The sequence below is a fragment of the Macrosteles quadrilineatus genome, unplaced genomic scaffold, assembly GCF_028750875.1.
Source record: "Macrosteles quadrilineatus isolate MER2022 unplaced genomic scaffold, UCM_ALF_1.0 Scaffold_8__2_contigs__length_117827958, whole genome shotgun sequence".
Lineage (NCBI taxonomy): Eukaryota > Metazoa > Arthropoda > Insecta > Hemiptera > Cicadellidae > Macrosteles > Macrosteles quadrilineatus.
Window position 1 is genome coordinate 65,922,974 of NW_026542601.1, and position 6,000 is coordinate 65,928,973.

Consider the following 6,000-nt stretch of genomic DNA (forward strand, 5'->3'; position numbering starts at 1 on the left):
ATACGCACATAGTGGCGTCCCCATCTTAAGTAATTGATAAAATTGATAAAAAGAATAGAATGTAAACAAGAGTTAGTAAAGTGTGTGTTGTCTTTTAAAGAAGATGTTAGTTAAATGGTTTAAATAAAATGTTGTTATTGCATACTTTCACTGAGTACTGATAGTTTTTTGTCAGTTTATTCGTAACAATAAATTTATATCTCCTGACACAAAATGTGACAAATACTTCCTTAGGCTTAAAGGTTACAAAAATAAATTAATTCCACACCTATAAAAATGCACACTTCCAAAACACTTTTTGTTTGCAAAGCGTTGAAGGGAGATCAATGTGAAAAGCCAGGTTTGACACCACGATCCTCAGAGTTGAAAGTTAAGCGCGTGTTTCTCCGATGATTATGCTGATTTGCTGCTCACCCGTCAATCCGCGGCGGGACTTTTAACCATTCACCTTAATGAGACCTCTCGCAAAATGTACTCCATCCCATCTCGTGTCTTGGAAATGCTCTGATCAGGTATTGTTTGAAGTTATGTACATGATTGTACACGATGCATGTGTGCGTGATTTTATGATATACCACTAGGTCGAAATCCTTAAAAGTTTCTTTCCATTGTTAATGCAAAGTTTGGTATAGATAGTTATGTAATATATTTATTTTTGATATAAATATAATATTTTTTTTTTTAAATAAAAAATAAATATTTTTATCTTACGTAAACTGTTCCAGGTTCCTCTTAAGTAATTCCTAGTTCCTTACTTATCCTGACAAACCTCCAATTTTTTATATTTTATTTTGCTGGATAATCGTTATCTATCGAGCATAGTCCAAACACTCGCTAGGAAAAAAAGTAGAAACCAATTAAAAATTGTAGCGATTTCATTTACGACTTGCAAACAAACTAAAACAAATCTATCAAATGTATAGGGATGTACATAATAACAAATGTAACGTGAAAACATTTACCCTTATATTGTAGTTAAATAAAAAATGTAAATGTAAACTAAATAAATAACGAGACTATATGGCAATTTTTCATTGCTAAAATTAAACTTTACTCATCAGCAAATATATTTAAAAATCTAGGAAAAGGTTTATTTAATCACCCTGTTCAGGGGTTTTGTCTCTACCTCTTCAAATCTTTGCATCAGCCAAATTGACTGGAATTCCCATAGAGTAACAAAACACAAGACCCTCCAGATGGGGTAATTACGTACGTTCCCTTTGTTGGCGTTCGCACCACTTGAGATTTCAATAAAAAGCTTTTGAATAGAATAAGCAATAACCCGAGGGAGGCAACGACTGATTGAGAGATGAGGGAAGGCTCTGGGGAGGAACTTTCTTTGCATCTTTGTGCTGAATGTGTGTGAAAATGTGCGGCCTTTAAGATCGGACGATTCCATTTACTGTTATATTTCCACCTGTTGATGACTTAATCGTGGATGAAAACGTAACTGAATGTACCTAATCTACCTAGCGTACCTAATGTACCAAAAATTAAAACCTTTAAAAATGAGGGCAGGAAGGTTTGAGGTGTAGGATTTAGTTGGAATGTAAATCGTGCTTTAAAAAATCTATTTTGACAAAATAATTTACTATAGAGTAGCGAAATTCTTAAAGATTGGATTTCGCAGCATTTTCTTATGCTATAAGATGTATTCATAGAGTGAGAAAGACCTGTTATAATGCTCCCTAAAATCAGAAATTAGTTTAAAAGAACAACCCACCACGGTTAGCATTTATGTTTTAGTCATAATTTGGTTGCATTTTTTGTACGTCGTAGTCTAGAATCCATCCAGAAATTTTGAATAGCTTATTGCTATTAAATTGCTATTAAAAATCACTCTTAGTAAAAAACACTCTAAGTTTAGGGAATAATCAAAGTTTGGGTCACTATTCTGTTTCATAAACCTCCATAGAAATGGATCCATTAGCATATTTTATGGTAAAGATTATAATCCATCTATTTACCACAGAGATGGAGCTTAGTGCTGCTTTTAGACTAAAACTGAATTTTGGATCAACAACAGAATTGGGTCTCAGCTAAAGAAAGCTTCTTGAACAGAATCAAACTTTGCCCAATTACGAACTTAAGTTAAAACAATACTCCATCGCTTTCGATTTTTATAGTCGAATTATTAAGAAATAAATTCTAAAGACACAGGCAAGAAATAAACCATAATGCCAAATACACTCCAACGACACGGACAACTGCGAATTAATCACTTTGATATGCAATCCCACATTGCAAAGGCGAAAGGAAAGGTAGACAAATATTTTACCTTTTCGTTGGTTGAGATGTGAAACTCAGAACGTTTGTGTCTGAAGATGAAGCGTCTTGCGGGACCGCTTTGGGGATGAATAAATGTTTATGCAGCATCTCCGTAAAATTACCTCCAAAGGGAAACAAAACATCAAAGATACACTCGATCATCTCGCCTCCCAATACGACGCAAAGGCAAGTCTTCGAAACATTCTTTTACATTCTCATTCCACATTTTTACACCATTTCAAATTTACCAACGTTTCATTTGGAATTCGGTTGTAAAATAATGATTTGGATGTAATTATAATTTATTAGGTGTAATTTCGGTTGTGGATGTTCAATGGTAGATGAGTAAACATAATGTATTATTGCATACAGTATTTTTCCATGTTTAGCAAGCAATACATTCTTCTCGAAGGTCTATTTTAGCGTCCGTTTTTCTTTATCTTTTAATACTTAAATAGTCAGGTGTTATGGACAACTAAGCCAAGGTAAAACTATAAAACTTTATGTAAGTAGTTATGGCCCCAGTGCTAAAGCAGTACAAGCTATCTTACTCATTGATTATCTGAAATTATGGTTTTCAAAATTAAGTGAGTTCTTTAATGCACAATTTATGTTTTGTAGCATTTATGTATATACTTAAAATCTTAAGGGATTTTTCTAAATTAATATTGTTTGAACTAAACAACAAATGTAAAGTTTTACGATCTCATTTCAGGAATATTAGATATTTTAAACCAAACAATGTTTATACAATTTAAAACATAAAGTTCTCATATCATTAATATTTTTTAAACTACAATAAAATATTTTGCTTAAAATTCACGATGACGTTTTTTGACAAAACATTATACCTGGAGTAATGTCATTGTAGGTCGTGCATTAATTGCACCAAAGTGCTCCTCAATTGCGCCAAGCCCTCAAAGGGTCCCAAAAATGTTCCTTAGTTGCACCAAGTACAAGCACAAGGCTATAGGGGTGAGTTGCTGGCATAAGGAGCTGTCCCTTGTTTTCGTGTCATCCTAACCTATCCTAACCTAACATAACCTAACTTAACCTAGTCTAACCTTCTCAACCGGTGCAGTTAATAATCGTATCAGGTGGATCCCTGGAGTAACTGGCGCAATTCAGGAATATCCGCCTACCTGACTCAGGTCAGTCGGTGAAATTAATGCCCACCCGTATTTTACTTGGTTCACCTATACTTCAGTTTATTTTTTATCTCTTTAACCTAAATCTACGTCAGTAATATTTAGTTTTTAAGAGTCATCCTACAATTTATTTGATAGTGAATCTTCCTGTGAACATAGCTGTCACACTCACCGCCCCAAAGGTTGTAGATCGGAACACTAACTCACACAGCAAGGGTCTAACTTCTGGGCTACCACTAAGCCAAAACAACATCAATATTTATCATTCAAAAATTAATGTGTTCTATGAGTAAATTCAGAATGGTCTAGTAGGTTTGTCTAGGCCTCTAAGAAGGGCGAACCCCCCGGAGCAGCGCAGTCTCTGACACCAGTCAATCCTCTTTGTTTGGTGTGTGTCTGCGCCTGCGCGTGTGAGCGTGGGGTGATTTATCTGGTGCCGAGCGGAGAGGCGGTTAGTTAGCCGAGGTGTTATAGATCTCAGATTGTGTCTGTGTAATTGGACGATGGGAACGGCGGACGTGAGGTGAGCGCAGCCGCGCATGCTTGGTGTCTGCGCAGCCCGGCCACTACTGCGCATGCGTACAACCAGCAAGGTTTGCATTTTCTTAACTTTTTATATATGAATAATATAAACAAATTTCATGAAAATTTATTAAATATATATATCACATTGGTGATCATCTAAACAAGCCTGCAAGAGTTTGGTATAACGATTAGTGCTGTATGTTGTCATTAGTGACTCAATTTGTTGGCAAAGTAGATTTTTGTAACTGCGAAGATTTTGTAAAAATGATCAAGAATCGAGCTATCATGCCATATGCCAGTAATAAGAGTAAGCTTCTATCAATTTATTTTGCTATTAGTTCTCCTCTAGGCAAATCATAAACCACTTTTTGGGGGGTTCTGAACAAGTAATGTCCTGTCTTATACTAATTTGGGAAGGAATGGGGGAATGAGACAAAGCAATAGACCTTTTTAGAAAATGAACTATGCATGGGGATTTTATAGAGGGGTTTTTTTATTGGGAAATATTATTTTAAAATGGAATATTAGCATTAGGATGTATATATAATACATTTCACCAATTTAGAAAAAAATACTGTTTTAGACTAGAACAAATCTTAGGGTGTTTCCTATAAGACCTTTAAAGGATCTAACTTACAGATAATATATATAAGCCATAAAAAATCAGATTCATTGTTGTTACAAACTATTCAATTGAAAAATGAGACAATTGGCTCAACACGGCTGCTAGACAGCTCAAGTACCTTGGAAATGTGTACGGATAGAATATTAGAATTAATTACCTCAATAAGCTGTAACATTTCCCACCGAAATCAGTACTGTTAAATTTATTATACAATTCTACATCGAACTGGCATTAGTGGCTTGGTTGCCCCACGGCTGGGGCCGCGCCAGCCTCATTCCTATGCTAACAACAGGACACTTCATTCGCTTTATGGCCAGATACCCGCGAAGGCGAGGACAGTAATAGTTTACACCCACGACCCTTGGCCTGTCTGGCTATCAGACACTCCCTAGGATAGCTTTGTTATGTCTGTCGCAGACGACGCTATTGCTCGAGCAATTCCCCGTGTCAATTATAATTTGAAATTCCACATTACATTCAGGAATACAACCACATAAACATGTTCACTCTAATGGCAAAGTTAGATTTGGTCGTGGCAATGATGTTTGTGTGGACTTTGCAGCTATGTAGGTAATGTTTGGAGGTTTAATTGGTACTAATTGAGATGTTTTTATTTATTAATGATCGAATAATTAAATAATTGAATAAAATAAATTTTTTTAGAATTTTGAGAATTAGGATGGCCAACTAATCATTATTTTTGTTTAAATGTATATATTTTATTTATAAATATTCGTGGGGAGGAATCTGCTAATGGTGCGTCTTTTATTTACAAATAAATATATTTTGTTGTGTATTTAGTTGTATTTATGTTGCGAACACAGATGTAAAATAAGCTTTCAAACTAGCCCATCGCTATATAACAGTATCTTGTCGTTTCACTATTACCATTGACTTTACACAGAATAGGCTCTTCATGTAATGTATAAATTTGAAGCCAAAAAAACTTGGTGCAATCTGTTGAAATGGTCTACCAATTAATGACAATATTCTGTGTTAAGTGATAAATAAATCACCTGTTTGCTATAATACTGCATTGGTTTTGATTAATATTCAACCCAATACACTAGTAAACTGTGATGACTGGTGAGATGGGCCTGTACTTCATCTATTTTCTTGGCTTCACACTTTCATATCACATGGGAAGTCTTTTATGTGTATAGTTAATGCTAATACTTAAAATATTTAACACAAGGTGTATTAACGATTATGAATCATCACTTACTACTCACTGTAAATAGAGCCCTATATTTAACTATACAGTATACTTTACTACTTTATAATTTGAATCTGTTTACTCTTGCACCACAATATTGTTTATAGCCTTAAAAAAGCAAAAAATGGTTGTAGGCGCATGTACTGTAGTACCTCTTTTTTGGTACCTCTTTATACCACAGAGAAATTTCACGCACATTCAGCAAAGTTTTGCTAAAT